Source organism: Grampus griseus (assembly GCF_964374135.1).
Source record: "Grampus griseus genome assembly, chromosome: 10".
Lineage (NCBI taxonomy): Eukaryota > Metazoa > Chordata > Mammalia > Artiodactyla > Delphinidae > Grampus > Grampus griseus.
Window position 1 is genome coordinate 87,153,559 of NC_139004.1, and position 6,000 is coordinate 87,159,558.

Genomic DNA, 6,000 nt, shown 5'->3' on the forward strand with positions numbered 1-6,000 from the left:
TATGATTCATACTTTGGAGCCCAAGGCTGATGTAGTAGCTTCCAAGTCACAAGGACTCAGGATTCTTTTATCTTCCTGCTCTAACATCTATACGACCTGGTCTCTACGCTCACTTCATGGACCAGGAGGCCTGCTGCAGAGCCGACAATTCCAGGGCAGAAAAATGGAGGAAGAAAGGAAAGGTCAAAAATGATGACCCCTTACTTAGCCAGCCTTCTTGCAGAGCTTCTCTGGAAGCCCCATCCAACTATGTTCTCTTACAGCTTAACAGCAACCCCTAAATGCAAAAAAGGGAATCTGTGAAATGTAGTCTTTTATGAGGGCACATTGCTTCATGGAATATTAAGAGGGTTTTACCACAAGCTATCACTTCACACTCACTAGGATGGCTAATGTCAAAAAGACATAATAACAAGGGTTGGCAAGGATATGGAGAAATCGGAAGCCTCGTGCGGTGCTAGTAGGATTGTAAAATGGGGCAGGCACTTTGGAAAACAGTTTGGCAGCTCCTCAGAATGTTAGACGTTGAGTGACCGTCTGACCCAGCAATTCCACTCCTAGGTATATTCCCAAGAGAAATGAAAATATATATCAACACAAGAACGTATACACGAATGTCTACAGCAGCATTATTCGTGAGAGCCAAAAAGTTTAAACAACCCAAATATCCATCAACTGATAAACATATAAACAAACTCTGGTGTATCCATGCAATAGAATATCATTTGCCATGAAAAGGAAGGAAGTACTGATTCACGCTATAACATGCATGGACATTGAAAACATTATTCTAAGTGAAAGAAGCCAAACACGAAAGGCCACATAATGTTTGATTCCATTCATATGAAACCTATAGAGACAGAAATTAGATTAGTGCTTGTCACAAGCTAGGGGGAGGGAGAAGTCGAGGGGTGCCCATAATGAATATGGGATTTCTTTCTGAGGTGATGAAAATATTATAAAATTAATCGTGCTGGTGGTTACATAACTCTGTGAATATATTAAAAGCTACCGAATCATACACTTTAAAAGGGTGAATTTTATGGTTTGTGAATTATATCTCAATAAAGCTATTATAAAAACACAAAAATATTAATAGGGTTCTTTTAGTAAGGAAGAAGGGAATTGTGGATATTAGATATGCAGGTAGTACTCTGCATGTGTCTGTATTCATGCATAAGCTTTTTTTTCAAAATTACATCTATTAAACTAGGGTTGATTTTCTTATGCATACCAAAGGCTATATATTTTTTTAAATTACTGATTTGAATTGCATTAGAACTCTTTTTACCTACAAGGTTTTAATATCTAATTCACAGTGACTCAGGCATTGGGGAAAAAAAAAAAAAAAAGACTAGGCCACATCACTTAAAAGTCCTGGAGGTAAGAACGGCTACAGGTATGGCTAAATCCAGGTGTTCACAAGAACACAGTACAAATTTGCCCTGCTTTCCTCTCGGTCGGCTTGCTTCTCAGGCAGGCTCTCCCCACATAGTTATGCAGCCCCTGCAGTCCAGGTTTGCATCTCACCAGCTTCTCAACCCCAGCAGAAAGAGCGTCTCTTTCCTAACAGTTTGAATAAATGTCCTAGGCATTGTTGGCCTGCCTCAGGTCATGTGCCCATTCCTGAACCAGGGAGTGGGGGACAATCACACCCAGACCACAAGAAATGAAGGTAGGGGAGGGAGTGGTTTCCCAAAGAGATGCCACAAAGCCAAAAAATGGGTGCCTACTACAATCTTATTACAGGATTCATCACTAGTCCTAAAGGGGGAAGAAGCAACACCTGTAAAATATATGTACACCCGTTGCCTACGAATAAAATTTTAAAAATCCATCAGCCTCCCTAACTGCTATACCCTGATTTGAAGCAATCATCTGTGAAGGGAAAACAAATACACATAACAAGGCAATGTAATGCTCTTTTTTTCAAATTTGTCTTTTAAAAACACAAAGTTTAATCTCTTACAGTTCTAGAGGTCAAAAAGCCAAAAAAGAGTCCTATGGGGCTAAAATCAAGGTTTTGGGAGGACTGCATTCCTTGTAGAGGCTCTAGGGGAGAATTCTTTTCCTGACCTTTTTCAGCTTCTAGAAGCACCTCACATTCTTTGGCTCACAGCCCCTTCCTCTATCTTCAAAACCAGAAGTATGACATTTTCAAATCTCTCTCTCTCTCTTTTTTTTTTTTACGGTACGCGGGCCTCTCACTGTTGTGGCCTCTCCCGTTGCGGAGCACAGGCTCCGGACGCGCAGGCTCAGCGGCCATGGCTCACGGGCCCAGCCGCTCCGCGGCATGTGGGATCTTCCTGGACCGGGGCACGAACCCGTGTCCCCTGCATCGGCAGGCAGACTCTCAACCACTGCGCCACCAGGGAAGCCCTCTCTCTTTTTAATAAATACATTCAAAATGACTTTTTTTGTTTTGCAACAATAGACCCTCGTCCTTCAGCTAAATTACATGAAGATACAGTTTCTAAAGTCAAATTTAAGCTATTAAAGTTTAAAAGATACCTGTCTTGTCGGTCAGTGCCGGATCCCTAGGCCCCGGGACAGTGTTTGGCTTACCGTGGACACTCACTCAACATATAGATTGCATGTGTAACTTATTCAAATATTCACTGGTCCAAAAAACAAAAAAAAAATTCTGGTTTCTAAAACCTCTCAGATCTTTGATTATTCCTAAAGAGCAAAAAACCAAGGAATGCCATTTGAAGAGTGAGAGTTACAATCGCATGGAATACCCCATCAAAAATAAGACCCTCACAGATATATGGGAAGATATAAAATCATACAAAGAAATATTCATAAATAAAAAACAGAATCTCAGCACTGGTTTCACTGATTAATAGGACATTTTTTTTTTAATTTGGAAAAGCTACTTTTCCGATATTTAAGTTTCACTTTAAGAAAGCGTGTTCTTTAAAATAAACAAGCTCTTGAAAATCCTTGCAGCTCGGGCCTGTGATCTAGGAACTCATTCATTTTAATTTTTCTCCTGGTACCGTCTCCATCATTCTCATTTACTCTGTCTGTAAAATTGTGATAATAATAATCCATGCTTACCTAAGCTACGGTAATAATTACTAATTAACTAATTTTTATAAGTAGAAACCCGTGAAGAATGTACATACACAGTTGCTAAATATAATAACTTTAAGCTGATGGGGAAGATAGCACTTTCTGTTTTCAAGAATGCTGTCCGCTCCACAGGGATGGAATTTCATACACTGCTTCCGTGTATCTTTCATTACTGATGGATTTGACAAGCCAAGCCCTGCAGAGTGATATCACTTTCTCTTGTCACCTAGGACCTCAAATAGCCAGAGCTGTGCTTGGTGTTTCCTCTTTACAGCAAGAATCAAACCACTTTGGCACTGGCAGCAACAGAGGTCTGAGCTCAAATCATGTAGAATGGCAGCTCTCAAACTAGCAGATTTCCAGAGTACCTCCCTACCGCCTCCATGAAGTATAACACAATTGCTTTCATTTAAATCTCATTGCATTAAAAAGAGGCTTATCCATGTTTGTGGGGTCTTTTTGTTTGTTTTTTTGCCTTGCCTTTTCTTTTTATAATTTTTACAATCAGAGAATAACTTCTTTTCTTCTGGGAGGGCTTCAGGCAAAACATTTTTGAGATGTCAGCCAACCAAGAGAAATGTAACGTCGCCGTTCTTTGAAATCTTGTCCATAAACTGTGGTTTTGGTATCCAAATCAAGCGGGCACTTGGCAATGAAAAAGCTAAAACATAACATGAACGAAAATAGTGCTATGATGGTATGGGGTTTCTAGGATAATCGTTTGTTATATTTTAACAAACAAAAGTCACTTTAACCTTTCGTTCTCTTTTCATCACTTTACAGGAACAGACACAAAGCTGGCCCTGTGATTCTTTCTACCGGGGCAAAAAGCAACGATGGAAAAAAACCTCAGCAATGATAATATTCTTTGATACAGGTAAAGATTGAAAATATGTCCCAATGCTGGCGTACTGTCTGTAATTTTGGCAAATAGCACACTCCATCTTGACAGAATATAAAGAAGCTTAGAAGTGGAATCCAGAGAGACGAAAGGACTTGGAGGACAGTGAGTCAGTTTGTCGTTGGTGGAAATCTTTGTCATAACTTATAATTTATCTGTGGGTTGTATAAGCTTCAAGATGAAGATAAAGCTGGAATCAGAGAGCTCATACTGGTTTTCTTTCTATTCCAGAATGGCAGAGTTTCTGACGGTTCTTTCAGTTGTAGGAGATAAGTGCAAGTGTGTTTCTAACTTGTGTATTATATGCTTTGCTTTTGTTTTTGTTTTCCAGTAGGGCAGTAACTGACTAGCCGGGTGAGAGACTACCCAGTTTGTAAATGGAATCAAGGGGTGATGTTCTCAGAACTGCACACAACTCCAGATAGTAGCAAAAACGTAGGGGTGCCTTTTGGAAAAAGTCAAAAGAAGTTTCACATTTTTCACACGTTAATTGGGAATGATGCATTTTCTTCTTCATCCAGAAATCCCCCATGGACGGACTTACGACCTTTTTCTTTGGGGGGCGGCGGGGGGAGTGACATTTGATAAAAATGTATTGAATGGAACAAATAATGTACACATATAAATTTAACAGTTAAACTGACCCTAAGCCTTGAATACCACCAGTCTGTTCACTAGAAAGAATTTAATCAAAGAAACAATATATATGATTGTGCTCTATATCAGGGTTTGGCAAACTTTTTTTGGTAAAGAAACACGTAGTAAATATTTCATCTTTGTGACAGCTTTCTGGGCTCTCTGTCACAGCTACTCATCTCTAATGGTGTAGCACAAAAGCAGCCACAGACAATATGCAAATGAATGACTGCAGCTGTGTTCCAATACAGCTTTGCTTTCAAAAGGGCTGGATTTGACCCACGGGCTTTAGTTTGGCGACTCTTGTCATCTGTAAATACACTGCCTTTGTGATGAGACTAAACCAACTAAACTTGAGACCATTAAGACCATCATAGTGAGATAGAGGGATATGGACTTTATGATAAATACATGCTCAATAAATAGTAATACTTTGAACAAAGGAGCTAGTGTAGTATCATGAACTTGGGAGTCAGAAAAACCTACCTACAATTCCTGTATCTACCACTTACTGGCTGTGCCACATTTGCAAATTTCCTCAGTTTGCAAAAGGCACAGGTTATTAGCGCCTACTTCATAGAGTTGAGGTAGACTCAATAGGATAACATTTAAAGTGTTAGTTACAATCGAAGAATAACTTCTTTTCTTCTGGGAGGGCTTCAGGCAAAACATTTTTGAGATGTCAGCCAACCAAGAGAAATGTAACGTCGCCGTTCTTTGAAATCTTGTCCATAAACTGTGGTTTATGGGAAGTGGAGTGCTTGGTACTACCGAGCTGAATAATATAAAGACTGAGTTATTGGCCACGGGGAGGGTGAGGATTCTAGTGAACTGGCGTCGCTCATGCTTTCTGAAGTTATCACCTACAAATGAAGCCCAGATTCTCTGCCCTACAGCCCTGGAATTCCAGGATCCTAATGCATGTGAATACAGACTGGATACAGAGCCACAGATACAGTGATACTGAGAGGCAATTTACTGACACCCTTTACCAGAAAGGAATTACAGGAAGAAGAGGCCCTAACAGAGCCACATATGAATCATCTCTCTCTTCTGAAGTTATTATTCTGCAAATTAGCTCGTTAGCCACTGTCACAATGTTGACAACCCCAAAAACAAATGAAGAGAGAAGAATGCGGTATCCTCTCTTTGTAGGAAAAATGGTGCCAATAGTCGTTTAGGCAATTCCTTGAAAGTGAATTACTGAGTGGTACTGTCTTTCAAGGTCAAACGTGTCCACCAGGCTAAGTATAAAAACCAAAGGATCTCTTCAGGAGTTCTATAACTCAGATTGCCAAGGTGCCTTCATTCCTGGAAACCCATTTTAAACCAATTAGGGAAATATTTATTCATCCTTCATTTACAGGGGCCGGGGGCAGAAACCA